Source organism: Adiantum capillus-veneris, chromosome 20 (assembly GCF_014529385.1).
Source record: "Adiantum capillus-veneris isolate H3 chromosome 20, ASM1452938v2, whole genome shotgun sequence".
Taxonomy (NCBI): domain Eukaryota; kingdom Viridiplantae; phylum Streptophyta; class Polypodiopsida; order Polypodiales; family Pteridaceae; genus Adiantum; species Adiantum capillus-veneris.
Genome location: NC_140950.1, coordinates 41,238,792 through 41,254,803, shown reverse-complemented (window position 1 = coordinate 41,254,803; position 16,012 = coordinate 41,238,792). Strand labels below are relative to the sequence as shown.

Genomic DNA, 16,012 nt, shown 5'->3' with positions numbered 1-16,012 from the left:
CTCAATAGTAGCCTCATTCTTGATGATGCGCCTCCACTCCGCACGAGGAGCGCTTCGAGTCTGCCTAAGCTTGATGCGTGTGAATCAAAGTGGTATGGTGGCACGTACACTTTTCAAGACTTGCGAGGTGACAGGGGCACCAAGTAAGGCTTGCTTGTACCCCATAGATATTCTATTGTTGTGTCCAACCCTTACGAGTTTTGTTTTTCTTTGTGGCATCCAAACCTTTTCTAGAGGGTCCAGCGCCTGCAACTGCAAAACTGAGAGCGTTACTGAGGGTGCCAACCTAGATGAACCTGCTACTACCAATGAATGTTACCATGAGGATGTGATTCCCGCTAGTTCATCTTCTTTTGTGCCTTATATTCCCACCAAAATCCCTCTATTGCACATTGTTGACATCATTGAGACTTGCCCTCGTTTCGCATTTGAGGGGTGCATACCTAACCGATATGGGACTTACAAACAAAGCCCAGAAGTCACTAAGTATATGCGCTATCTTAACAGAGACGTAGTTGACCCACTAAACACTGACACCATCACTTCTTGCTGCAGGAGACTTTGTGCACATTGAGAATGTGATTGTGAAAAAAAAAGCTAAGCCATGTGGTTGCACATCTCCTTATGTACTATTCTTCAACGCTTAGAAAAGACAAAGCCTTTTGAAGTCAACCTTAGTTTCTACCCAAAGAGAAAAATGCATCAATTTTGGATGAGGCACAATCCTTGCATGGACAGGGCACTCGTACGCACTTTAGAACTGTAGCCTTTGTTGTTATACAGGGCCATGCTAGCACTTCAAAATATGGTCTTTCCCAAGGTGATCTTGTTGTTGCGGATGGCCCAGCAGCTGAGGATCGTGCCACTATAAGACTTCCTTGTCTTTGCCCTTCCTATAGATTTGTTGCTTTCTAATATTTTCCCTCTCTTGCCATCATAGCTTAGCTTCATGAATGCACGCAAAGACGATTACCACGCTATATTTTGTGCTCTTGAGACTGATGTGCATCCTATGTTTGTTGCAGAAACATAGGTTCCTTCACAGGCCGGAGCAATACACTCTCAGTCTTGGATATTACTATCCTAGCACGCATCAAAAGTTCTCATCTCAAGCATCATTTGGAGGAAGCATATAAGGCCTATATTCTTGATGTTTGTCACAATCAAGAAGTAAGTATTGATCTTGCTTTTCCTTTTTCATCGTAATAGCTCAAGAAAACTCTAACTTGTCAAGTGGCTATACATAGGTGACTGGCACATTGCACTTTGTGAATGTGAACTCAATTTTGGTGGAACATTTTTGCGGTCAATGCAAATCTACTAAGATTCATCACCAACAAGAGGCAGACTTTTACTCTATCTGCTCAAAATCTACAACTATTGTTTTGGTGCCCAAGCTTGAAGGAAAGATTTTAACCAACAAAGCTTCCCCGATTGACGTTTCCTTAGCGGGTGACATAGTCGACAAAGTATTGCATCTTGACAAAAACTTTGTTGACTTAAATGCTTCTGATGTACTGGATGCACGTGAGTTGCTAGCCTCCCTTGTCCGAACTGGCAAATTCATTGTCAACAAGTTGGGCCTTGTCACATTTTTTGTCGAAGAGACAAAGTAGCACTCCTCCTCTACAACATTGAAGCTCCATCACCTCCACATAGAAAAACACTTTTTATATTATATTGCTTTCATTCATTGCTCATCTTGTAAGTTCCCATCTCTCTCTCTCTTTCTCTCTCTCTTAGTGTATGTGTGTTTCATTTACTTGTCTTCCACCCTCCCAATAGCCCAATAGGGGAAAACTGCATGTACATGGGTTCTTGAAGCAACCAAAATGCATCTTCTGAACAACATTGAAGCTCCATCACCTCCACATAGAAAAACACTTTTTATATTATATTGCTTTCATTCATTGCTCATCTTGTAAGTTCCCATCTCTCTCTCTCTTTCTCTCTCTCTTAGTGTATGTGTGTTTCATTTACTTGTTTTCCACCCTCCCAATAGCCCAATAGGGGAAAACTGCATGTACATGGGTTCTTGAAGCAACCAAAATGCATCTTCTGAACAAATCATTTAGAATGATATTGATTCTGCTTTCCTAGCTAGTCACCCATGGAATAATAATGTTTTCCTTGTGCTCAATAAAATAATAAAGTCACGCTTGTCATTGCAAAAAATTCACAATATCATGCTAGACGCGGTGAGAGTATCATTGGAGAAAATGCCAATGATGACACCTTCTTTGTCGCATTTGGCTTCCAATAGACATGATTCTTCCATTTTGACCCAAATATTGAATAGCCACACACCATCTATTGGTATTGCGCTTCATATTATCCATGTATTCTCCTTTAGATTTAATATTGCATGTGATGTCCATATTTACGGTGTGCCAATAACTTCACCCAAAACGACAACATTTAATAGTGGAACCGATACAACAACATTGCATAAAATCATCATGGTCTCGATAGAAGTGGTTGTTTGTTTTTTTACTTGGGGGAAACCGATGCTCGCACAAACGCAAGTATCGTACCTGGGACAAAGAAGAGACGAAATTATTGAAAACTTTGCTTCTCCAGCAACCGTATGAACTCCCTGCCTCCATCGTGAGGCAATTTTCTTGCTTGGCTGATAGGAACATCCTGGAAATAAGTGCAATAACAACAAAAATTAAAAAACTTAAAAGAAAATTACACCCCACAACTCCCTTGAACATAAACATTGAACAAGCCTCCCCACCAAACAAAGCTATACAATAGTACATAGATACAGTGAGCGATGTTCCTAGTACATAGATACAGTGAGTGATGTTCCTCTATATCAATGTTGTAAATATGGATGTTAGCTGTTTTTTTCACAATTAGCTCAAAAAGGGCGTAAGTTGGCACTTGAGAGGTCTAGAAATAGCGAGATACATGAAAACTATGTTTGCACTTCATGCGGCCGTAAAAGGTAAGATCATGGTGCACTACTCACTCGATTGAATTCCATAGGATTTAACCTCCCCTTGCCTATAGTAGAGAAGTTAAATCATTTAGAAAGCCGTCAAAATTAGGGAGCTTACATACGATGGTCAGTTTGGATTACGAGGTAGCATTGTTAATGTTTTGACATCCTTGGGGAGAACACAACAAATATTTCCGAGGTTTATTCATGATGAAGCCTCAATACTAGTGGATATTAGACACCGTCTATAGTACAATCATTGCTAGCTTTTCGGGGTTGTCCGGCCATTTCTTACAATGAAAGCCACTGCTCAGCTATTGCAAACATCTGTATACAAGAACGAAAAAATTGCTCTGAACAACGAGTGGCTAAGCCATTTCCATAGTGTGCATTGCCTTTGCTTGATGTTTCTACTGACAAAAATCAACCACCAGAAGAAGATGATCTAGCCACATATGTCATGCTCCATGGAATTGAGTCATCACAACAAGTAGTTGATCACAATGACAAAATATTCTCTTTAGCTCCTGCTAAGGAAAATAGTCCTTTGAGTATTTTCAAAGATGAATACTGTGAAGAACTTAGTTTCCCTACTATGGATAAACATCAACATGTGGCTCAATGGGAACTTATGCACAGTGATAGAAGATTCTCCCTAAATATAGAGAAACTTTTTTTCAAAACAGTCAAAGTAATGATTAAAAAAATCATGGGGTCCATTTGGATCTGTATGCGCAAAGGCAAGCTAAATCACAATACACTAGTGTCCGCACAAGTTGTTGGAGATACTAACATTGAGAAGGTCTTGTCTTCCCACCTGACTACAAGGAAAATTTGGAAAAAAAATGCTTTCGCTATGATTAGACAGCTCGGACCACCAACATTTTTCGTCACATTTTTTGCGGCTATGAAACATTGGAAACCTTTGATTAGAGCACTTACTAAGCTCAACCCCATCGTGCATGCAAGCACTCAAACAGAAGCATCATACATACGAGATTTGGTTTGAGCCGACCCTGTAACAACAACCCGCTTTTACTTGAACCGGTTTAATGGGATGAAGAAATTGCTAGCCAACGATATAACCATATTAGAAAAACTCATAGATTACTTTTTTGTTACCGAGTTTCAAAGCCGAGGTAGCCAACATGATCATGGGCTACTATGGATAGAAAATGCTCCTATTTATGGAAAAGATCCCAAAGAAGATGTTGTGGATTTCATTCATAAGTACATAACAACTGATTACATGCTTCTTCCTATAGATTTACAAGAAATTCAAACACACAAGCATGAGAAGTCTTGCTTCAGAAAACGCAAGGGATGCCACTTTGACTTTCCTTGCTACCCGATGCATGATTTTAGAACCTTGTCGTTCTCAACATAAAAATATCCAATACAAAAGAAAGAAACACAAACAAATCAAAGATAACCTATTACTACTAGATTATAAAGCCAACATTGTTATAGAATTGATATTTTATTATCTATTGCAGCTGACAGGTGGCAAAAGCATCAGAAGATAATGGATTATGCAGAAGGATATTTATATTTGATTATTCAAGTGCTCTTTATGAGCTTTGGCCAATTATGTCCAGACGGCCAGTTTGTACTCATTTATGGGCATTCAAGAAATCTATAAATAAATACGTGCGAGAGGAAAATGCTCACTCTTGCACGGGGGGAGATTGCACCCAGTGTCTGTGCTATTCTCCTCTCCTCTCCCCTCCTCTCTTGCCGTGTTGGCGTAGCACTCCGCTCTAGGAGGTGCGCCTGCACGTGCTCTCTCAATCTATCTTGCTCTTTGTCTCTCTCTGCTCATGTACAACTTGGACTATGCGTTGTGTGATTCGAGGTATGCAGATTTTTTCGTTTCATGGCTTGTAGTATATTGTTTTTGCTATTTTGCAAGGCTCGTGATGTTTCCGTCCGTAGCAGTGGGTGGGCTACGCTCCAAGACTAAAGATTTTTAACAAGTAGCAGCTAAGTGTTTTGTTTCCTTATGATTGTAGATTTCGTTAATTGCTTCAACTTATAATAATTAGTGTCGATTGTATGAGATAGATAGTGATCTTTAGAAAATTGAAGGCAACCCTTTCTTTATTATTATGATATAGTGATTATTAGTATAATTATGTTAATTAAACATATTGATAGAATAGATTAAACATAATCTTATGCTCGGATCTTAGGCAATATGCAATAACAAGAGAGGAATCGAATAGCATGTGACCTTAGATAAAATGTCATGAAAATAGAATCTCTTTCATGATATCAAGGGTCGCCTTAGACTCACAACATATGATAAAAGGTGAGAAATGTTAGATTTCAATTGCATGTTAGCTGATAAGAAATCCAGCAGAGAATTTACAAAGGGGAAAAAGGAGGAAGAATAGATTTATGAAGAGGAAAGTAGATAGAGTTTCGATGAACAAGAAGTAGAAGAAGAAGAAGAATTCGAGAAGATTTAACGATGTAACAATCTTTCAAGTCTGTAAACGATGAGTTTAGAGTCTATGGAAAGAAGTCCCACAATTTCTCTCCCACCATTGCGTAAGGGGAAGAGAGGTTGTGAGTGTCGATCAACAAGTCGCGAAATTTGATGATTTTTTCTTGCCATAACCTTCCATACATCCGACAACAACCACATTGGTTGTGAGCAACGGCGGGTGGCAATAGGAAAGGAAAATTGCAAGCTAGCACCCCACTCCCTGAATGGCCAGTCATGACTACATGGCAGCCGCAACTCACGTCCTTTGAGTCATCACCAACCGTGTCATTTTGGCCAACCCATCTGGCGGCCTCCTCAAGCTGGCTCACATGCGCTATCACTACACACAAGCTCACGTTAAGAGTGGCTATCATACTTTTTCTTTCCCTCATCCGCCATTCATCGAACCCATCACAGCTACCTGCATGCCGTTCTCACCTCCCAATTCTCCTCTCTTTCTACCTATTGCCACGTTGGGTGAAGACTTTTTGAGGTTGGCAAGCCTTTTGACGATGGCCGCAAGCTTGTGCAACTGCTCTCTCTCTCTCTCTCTCTCTCTCTCTCTCTCTCTCTCTCTCTCTCTCTCTCTCTCTCTCTCTCTCTCTCTCTCTCTCTCTCTCTCTCTCTCTCTCTCTCTCTCTCTCTCTCTCTCTCTCTCTCTCTCTCTCTCTCTCTCTCTCTCTCTCTCTCTGGTCGCCAACCGCAATCATGACCACTAGCTTCAGTACAGATGCATGCCAACTTCAATTATCATATATCACTTTTTTTTCGTGACACTCAATCAGTCCTCCAACTACCCATGTCCCTTCCTTGCGCATGCAGAACACTAACATCTCTCTCTCTTTTCCTACCAACTCGCCCTCTTCCTCTGCTGCCGTAGTTATATATATATATATATATATATATATATATATATATATAGTCACCCTCGATTACCTGCACCACCTCGGTGCATCTGTTAACAACCACCCCTCCAACCTATCCTTGCGTGCTTCCCACGACCACTCGTCTATGATTGACTCCCACCCATCCATGCCTACTAGTTATCGTTAGACACACAAATATGCCTACAACTAGTTACCAGCAGTGACACCAAGCTGACGAACACAAGAAATGTGTCACCAATAGGCTATGCAAAAAAATCCAAAGAGAAGGAAGCCCCTGCACACACACGTGAGTATGCACATAGAAAAAAACAGGCCCTTAAGCCTTCGGAAGAGCCACCTGCACTTGCTGTGTAGGTTGGGAGGTTCAAGTTTGGGACACTGAATGTCATTCAACAACAATCGATACAGGTTGTTTTGGAGATTGCAGAAAAAGAGGGCGCGTCCACAGTTGGTATCGATTCGCCGGTGAAGTACCGATCCTGCATCAGGGTCAAGACTGATTTTATCGTACGTAGACTCGGAGACAGCACGAGGGGAGACATACCCGAGTTGCCGGATGCAAGCATGCGTATTTCTTGAGCTATCTTGATTCTGCATGTCATGCAGAAACATTCCATTTCTGGCATGCAACGATGGCCGCACGTCTGAGATTTCGACCCTCAGTAGGTACACGTCAGCGATGTCATTTGCAGCCCGCATGCTGATGAAGGAAGGTCTGCCTGATACTTCAATCGGAAGCGAAGATGAGGAATGCCGATCAAGAGGAAGAAGAGGCGGCGAGCCCGTCGGGGTTCACATGACCGAGACCACTACCGCCGATCTGTAGAGCATGAGGGAGCTGGGTGGTGGCGCCCGCTGCCATGGAGAGAGTGCAATGGGTTCAGAATGGGAGTGCAGGTAACTTAACAAAAGAAAAAAAATAAAACCTTTTCATTTGTCCCCCTTAATAATTTGAACAATGAGTGGTTCCCACCCATCTTCTGCCCTATCAAGCTATGGTAGCACACAAATTGCGCACCACTCCTATACACACACTTGACTTCATTTTGTTTTAGTACTTAGACATTGGCTTTGATCCAAAAGAATTGTATCAGCTTTGTTTCATATATAAGTTTCCCGATTTGAAGATGAGTAATATAACATTTCATTTTTGCTATCTCTCTTCCCCCTCCCACTACGACTTGTTCCGGCGACAGATATTGAGGATGCTCTTCGACGCCCACGAAGATATTGAGGATGCTCTTCGACGCCCACGACAATACTTTCTCCGATGCCGGAGACCCACGCGCATTGTTGATGACAATATTGCTTTTCATCACAACTTTAGGCTATGGCTACTATGGCTAATAAAATCTCTTTATAACGTGACCAATATCTCTGATATATGTTGTTTTTAAAAAGGGTTTTCTTCAAATTTGCTTTACTTGGCATAACGGTTGCCTTGATAAATCAATCCTTCTCTTAGGGCTTGAAATACCAAACCCAAATTAAAAGTCATCTATAATTGAAATTTATGAAACAAATAGCTCGTGTAGCCCAAAGATCTTGAACACAATCTAGCACAGCTATATACTTATAATATATATATATATATATATATATATATATAAATATGTATTCTTATAATGCATGTTCTCTTCTAGTACATGTGATGATGCCATTGTTCATAAACCTCTTTCCAGACAAGAAGGATAAGCTACCCGCTAATTGCTTTACTGAGAGAAAAGTAATATTTGTCCACAGGACGTGAAGTTAGTGGTATTTACTAGCTTGAATAAATTCTAGAGTTTGTCATGAATATAGATGTTCCATACTTCAAGTGATATTTTTTTTAAGAGTCTACCCGGCTCAATGTGCACATGTCTAAGGGTCCTCATTTCTTTGTTAGTATTAGGTGACACTATATTAAACAAGTGATATATTTATTATATTTATTTATTTTAAAAGAAAAAAATACACCACAAAAAATAATAAAAATTATTATTCTTTTATTTTAACTTAAATGTCCCATCATATGGTATAATGCTAGTGCAATTTTTGTTACCTATTACTTGATATAGTTTCATTTATTTGCTTCTATATGACATCCATGCTATTAGTACTCCTCTGTAGCTGATTAAGGTAAACCATGATGCATAAAAGGTCATATATTTTAATGTTTTTTTTATTTTTCCAGTTTTATTTTGACAATAGTTTAAACAAAGGCCCCATCATTAATTTCTTCATTGGAACTACTATTTCACCTTCCTATCGTTTTCACACAACATTAATCTCTACTGACTACCATTCCTATGTTGTAAACAAACTCTCATTACAAACTTGTAAATGTTAATGAATTTAGTGTGTGCTTCAATTGTTCAAAAATCATTTTTACTTCTTTGCCTTTGCGAAATACTATCGCAGATAAAGCTAACCACCGTACTCTCATATCAATGAACCCCCAAGGTAGCAATTTTTGCTTTTGCAAGGTTCTCTGCAGTATTTTAATTGTCCTTGCTTTAAGATATCGTCATTATAAATCATCTCTCATCTGCTCATACTGCAATGTACTTGATTATTATACTACTGTGATAATATTCACCTTCTCAACTCTCTTGTACGATGTTTTTTTTTTTGTATACATGCGGAACAAGCTCAAGGAGTTTGCAACAAGGATATTTTGCTTATCTGCATTCTTTTATGACATGTGAAAATTTACCATCACTAACATTGTGTCTTCTGCTTACACTGAATACAATTTCTATCGAGATGAATTGTCATTAAGTCGTACAACTCCCACGAGAGCTAAGGTGCTTTGTGATACTAGACAAACCATTTGTAAGTACTTTTTTACCTGAGAATACTGTGATTTTTTGTCAAACAGGTAGTAAATAATTTTCTCTTTTATGTCTTGTCTAGTCCATTGGTCACGGACACACAGATTTGCCGATTTAGGCAATGTGTAGATACTCATCTTGGTGCAGATTCGCTGATGTAAGTAGCACATTGATAAATAGCAGACTCTTTATTTTTAAAAAACATCAAATGCAGATTCGTCGATTTAGGCAGCATTAGTGCAGATTCGCTGATTTAGGTAGCACGTCTTATTGGTGTAGATTCGTCGATTTAGGCAATACGATCACAAAATCAGGCTGTAGTGGCTGGCCACCACTGTAACTGGTATGATTTTGTTACCCGGGTATAAAAAATGAAAGATATTTTGGATTTGGATTTGGAATTGGTATATGATGATTTTTTGTCGCGACAATATTTATGAAAGTGAACTTGAGATTGATGAGAATTGATTTATACAATGATGAGTGTGACCAATGATATCCTGATTCATCAGTGTATGACACTGCTTATTCTAGTGTCACAAGACCACATCTAAGGCCATATTGATGGCAGACATTTGATGGCCAACTTTATTTGCTGACACGAAGGAGTTTGTTCGACAATGTGATGCATGTCAATGAGAAAAGATGCCAACTAGAATGGATAACATGCCACTGCGACCTATGATGGGAGCACACATATTTGCTAAATGTGGATGACGACATGCATAATCAATGTGTCTAATTTTATGGATTTTTCTTTTACTATTTGATATAGATTTTTAATCATTGTTTTTGACAAGTATTGTTTGCAGATTTTTATCTTCGCAACTGAGGACAGCTGCTTTCCAATGGAGAGGTATGTTATAGAATTGATATTTTATTATCTTTTGTAGCTGACAGGTGGCAAAAGCATTAGCAGATAATGGATAATGCAGACGGATATTACATTTTATGTATATTTGATTATTCAAGTGCTCTTTATGAGCTTTGGCCAACTATGTCCGGACGGCCAGTTTGTACTCATTTTTGGGCATTCAAGAAATCTATAAATAAATACTTGGGAAATGCTGACTCTTGCACGGGGGGAGATTTCACCCAGTGTCTGTGTTATTCTCCTCTCCTCTCCCCTCTTCTCTCTCGCCATGTTGGCGTAGCACTCCGCTCTAGGAGGTGCACTTGCACGTACTCTCTCAATCTATCTTGCTCTTTATCTCTCTCTGCTTGTTTACAACTTGGACTATACGTTGTGTGATTCGAGGTATGCAGATTTGTTCGTTTCATGGCTTGTAGTATATTGTTTTTGCTATTTTGCAGGGCTTGTGATGTTTTCGTTTGTAGCAAATATTGCATTCAAACAATGGCTCTTATCTATGGACCTTCGATTTGAGGATTACATCCAAGCTGTAGCATCCACAATCTCATGCCCAACACTTTTGAAAAGAAATATCAAAGATATTTACACAAATAATTTCAATCCAACCATTTCAAAGCTATGGATGCGAATTTAGATGTACAATACATTTTAAATGCACACGGAGCAGCTACCTATTTCACCTCATATACAAAATTTGATAACACACTCATCAAAGCAATCAAAGAACAATTTGACTCTTGCATTCAAAACAATGCAACTACATTTAATACACTTTGAAAAATAGGAAACACAATACTAAACACACAGTAAATAAGCTCACAACAAGCAGTATATATTGCACTTTCTGTACCTCTCTACAATGCAACTCAAGAATTTATATTCATAAACACAAACCCTCTCCACGAGAGAACAATGCTTCTCAAGCGAAAACACCTCCTGCAAAACATAGGCCCGTCTAGCTCAAAAATCTTTTATGAGACAAGCATAGATAAATACTCTTTACGTCCTGCCCAGCTCAATGCCATATCATTGGCATAATTTGCCTCCACATACACTACAACAAGCAACGCATACAAAAAATGTACCAAACCAAATTTATACCATATGTCAAACATAATGCCGCAAAGAACCCACAACATCTAACAAATGGACTCACATGGAAAGATGTATACAATCAAAATAAACCTATCATTGATACAAATGAATCTAAATACAACAAAACCACAACACTGAAAGACAACCTTAACACCAACTCATTAGGCACCAATTCACCTTCGACATCTATGACACTATCTAATATTTCCTCCCATAATCATGTTAACATCACACAAGAACTAAATATCCAACACCGCCAACTGCATACACACACTATACCAGCCATAAAAATACTACTCCAACCAAATGATATTTATTACAAGAGCATTCTACTGCTTAACTCCCAACAAAGGCTAATATTTGATGCTATTATGCTGAAAAAATGTATATTCTCCACATAACCAATCCACGTTTTCCTGACTGAAGGCGCAGGCACAGGAAAAAATTTCACCCTCCTTTTGATTGTCCAAGGGCTTCTATGTTTCTATAACCACAGATCACATTCCAGCCCAACAACTACAAAAGCTTTGCTAATGACATACACGGACAAGGCTGCTTTTAACATTGGTGGAACCATTATCCACTCGGCGCCCCTCCACTTGCCACTACTCACATCATCTGACACTTCCCTATCGCCTGAGAGGCTGAATGAACTGCGGCTGCTTTATCGAGACTTGCAGTTAGCCGTTTTCGATGAAGTGTCCTTGATTGGAACCAACCTCTTCGCTATGGCAGACTCTCGCTTACGCGCAATAAAAAACAACTACGACCTTCCATTCGGTGATCTTGATGTTGTCTTGTGCGGCGATCTTTACCAAGCTAGTCTAGTACGCGACTCTTGGATTTTCTCCAAAAAACCTTAGTTGCTCGAAGCTATCTCACCCTCTTTCTGGCATGACCGCATAAAGTGCTATGAGTTAACAAGCACCATGAGACAAACTAATAAGACATTCATCGACATACTCAACAGGATACACATTTCAAAACACACCAATGAAGACATTTTGTTCCTCAATACGCATTACATGCGCACAGTACCTCATCCAGCCATGGTGTCCCACCTTTATTATGCAAACAAAGATAAAGACCTACACAACCAGCATATTTTCAACACTACCATAGGGACACCACTTTTTATTCAGGCACAAGACACAAGGGCAAAAACTTGCAGCAAAACTATTCAAATACCAATAGATCCAAAATTGACAGCAGGTCTTCACAAAAAACTTCACTTAAAACCAAGCTTAATTGTAGAACTTTGTGCTGGAAACATTGACATTCTAGATGGTGTAGTCACTGGAGCCGACGGTATATTCAAACTAGTAACACAAAACTCCACGACAAACCATCTAGATTCACTTTTAAACCACTAAAGCACGCCAAAAAACTAGAATCAAAACCAACAACTATACATTGTTCTCAAAGTAATGTCACAAAAATGCTCACTCTAATTCTCTTGACTTCGCTATTCTCAAAGTCCATAGGCCATTCCCATTACAACATTCAACTCAAAAGCAATGTATTACAACAGGAAGAGAAAGCTGGTAGATTAGGTTTGTGTAGTTCTGACTTGCATGGCATTGGGGATGTGTTGTAGTGCAGCGTACAGGTACTGCAACTCAACATAATGTACAGGTGGGTGTTGAGCGTCCCCTCAATTGTGGATAGCACATATGCGTGGGAAAGTGGGGGCAGAGGGCAGCGGTGATTAAAGTTTGATGATCGCAACAACGATCGTGAGTGGCAATGATTAGGGCTTAGCAGAAGGTGCCAGAACTAGCAACGGGTCATCGGGGCAAGTGGGCAAGACCGGCAACAAGAATGGTTAGAGCGCTCCCCCATAGGGGCCTAGGAAGTGGTTGTGGAGGGACATCTCCGCATGGTGTGGGAGTCCCATAGTGTTTGTGGAGGGCTTGCCACCGAGATTGGAGGAGCTATCCGAAGTTTTGTTGGGGGTGCCTCACCCACCCTCCACACCACTCTATCACCCTTTAGACTGGCAAGTGGCAGTGGTGATTTCATTGTCACCGGAAACAAAATTGGAAACCATGCACGAAGGAGATAAATTGGGGACTGCGCTCTTCCCACTACACGCTTACCTTCATCCATCCCGCGGCATTGTGCTGTTGAAAGTGCACCATAGTGTCTGCAATAATTGCACGATTGCAAGCTAACAAAGGTATCTCTCTCTCTCTCTCTCTCTCTCTCTCTCTCTCTCTCTCTCTCTCTCTCTCTCTCTCTCTCTCTCTCTCTCTCTCTCTCTCTCTCTCTCTCTCTCTCTCTCTCTCTCTCTCTCTCTCTCTCTCTCTCTCTCTCTCTCTCTCTCTCTCTCTCTCTCTCTCTCTCTCTCCCCCCTTGCTATGTGCAACCTGCAGCGCTCTGCATCTCCAAACTGCCATGTTTGCAGCTCCTTAGCTCCACCAAAACGACACAAACGTGCTTCCGTTTCAGTCCATCAGCTAACTGCTGCTGCTGCTGCTCTCTCTCTCTCTCTCTCTCTCTCTCTCTCTCTCTCTCTCTCCTCTCTCTCTCTCTCTCTCTCTCTCTCTCTCTCTCTCTCTCTCTCTCTCTCTCTCTCTCTCTCTCTCTCTCTCTCTCTCTCTCTCTCTCTCTCTCTCTCTCTCTCTCTCTCCGCAGCATGCATGCATGCATCGCTTTCCTCTCCTCCTAACTGGCGTAAATTTTTATGGTGTTGCCTCCTCTACAGGCAGTTTCAAAAGGGTTTGTGGTTTAATTTTTATAACTGGATGCCATTATTTGGCTTTGCTAAGTGATTAATCATTTGTGTGATTTCATAAATGTAACCAAAATGAGCGTGTGCTTTGCTGCAATTATTTTGCTATGCTAAGTGGTTAATCATTCCATGATTTTGATAAAGAAATCAACCTTAAGTAACTACTGCCACTCTTTTCAGTTTGATGTATGGGAGATAATTATGTAAGGTTTTCTGTACAATGCCGTGGAGGGCTGCTGCATATTGATGTCAATAATGATCCACTCCATTTTTTTGTAATGTTTCTCTAAGATTTTCTGCAGCCATGTCGTCTCGAGAGAATTTGCCGATGGATCTCAACAACAAATGGAGTGATGATGGCGAGGAGGTGCCTTCTTCTATCCAGCCAATGGAGTCCCTACTCGATGAAGCGATGTCGACGATCGAAGAGTTGGCTGCGGCAGTCCGTCCAATGGTGCCACAAAAGGGATCACCTCGACAAAACTCCTTGATATGGGGTCTACCTTGCATCCACGACAAGCTAGATCGTCAATCGGAGGCCTGAGCGGCTCATGTGCTTGGGGGCCTTCAATAACACCATCCCGATCGGTCTTCGTAGACATTGGACTATGCCTTGATCCACCTATCCTCTTACCTCGGGTGCGGCCAGTTCCGGTAAGGCCATCCTTGCTTTCAATACCGTGTCCACTGCCGACCACAATGTCACTGCCATTGTCTGCACATCCAGCATCGGCTCTACCAACACCAATCAAGCATGCCTCCCATCAGGGCCTACCGCCAGGCATTAGGTTAGCTCCTATTGCTATCCCTAGTGATAGCAACACCTCAGTTGAGGGAGCACCAGTGCCTTCATTGACCCAAACGCCACAAACAACTACACGAACTAATTGGCGGCTCCACGAGATCATCACTTTGGTCGAGGCCAACAAAGAAGTACAAGTACGTCAGAGTGAAGGAGGGCTTTATGAGCGTACTCGTCGCGACCGCTGGCAAGTGGTTGCTGAGACCTGTCAAGCACGAGGTGTGATGCATAATAAGGCACAATGCAAAATGAAGTGGGAGAAAGTACACTCCCTATTCAATAGGCTCAGTGACTATGAGAGGAGGATTCCCTGAGGATCGTCTAGCTACTGGCAAATGACTCAAACCGAGCGGTGCACAAAAAGGACTACCTGTAGAAGACTTTCCATTAAAACTTTACAACAAAATGCAGATGCTTTTTGGCAGGGACTGCAATGCCGACATCGGGGGATTGTTGGTTGACTCTATGGAGGATGACACGACGCCACTAGGTATACAAGTCCCATTGGAATTCGGTCCTTGAATTTATTTTCGCTACTGTTTTTATTTGGCATTGTTGCTTTCACCCTAATTTCTGTACTTCTTCGCATATAGGCGACGAAGGAGACAACCACACCATGCCTGGTGATGGTGACAACACAGGCGAGCAACAAACACCGCCTCTTGCCATGAACGATGGTGTTGGGCCTAGTGACGCATCAGCAGAAGAAACTTAGGAGGGATCAAACGAAAGCGGCGCTCACAGGTGAATGGCAACAACATCAAGGAGATCGTGGACTCAACGAAGAACTTGGCAGTGGTGTTGCAAAGTTCAGAGGACCGAAAGGACGCACATGAAGACTCTAGGGGAACGAGATCGCTAGAAATCAAGGAGGCGAGAAACGAAGCCACTCGTGACAGTGCAAATGCAATTTGTGGCTCCTTGAACCGAGTGGCCGACTCCATTGCCTCCCTGGCGATATGGAGAGAGTAATACTTGTGGGTTGAATTCCTAGGTGTTTGTTTATTTATCATTATTTGCATTGAGTAGTTGTTACTTGGTAAACATCTTTAGTATTGCATGACTGTGGATGTGATATTCACTATTGGGATACTATTTGAATTGGACAATAAAGCTTTTAGTTTGTTATTTGGTTGAGATCTTTAAATACTTAATAGTGTGTTTTTGGATCATCAACCGTACTGAATTGGATTTTTTGTGTGACTGCCAAATGCCAAAATTTTGATTCCCACACACTGTGCACCCTGCATTGTGTCTCTCTCTATCTCTCCCCCCCCCCCCCCCCCCCCCCCCCCCCCCCCTTTTCCAGAAGGATAGGAAGCCACTTCTCTTAAAATGTACTCTGATTTATTGCCCACTTTTCTCT

The 16,012-nt window shown here is 41.1% G+C and overlaps 1 pseudogene; it reads left to right on the top strand.

The window, feature by feature from the left end:
• Nucleotides 1–14,148: 14,148 nt before the first annotated feature.
• On the top strand, nt 14,149–15,618 carry LOC147432415 (uncharacterized; annotated as a pseudogene).
• Nucleotides 15,619–16,012: the final 394 nt, after the last annotated feature.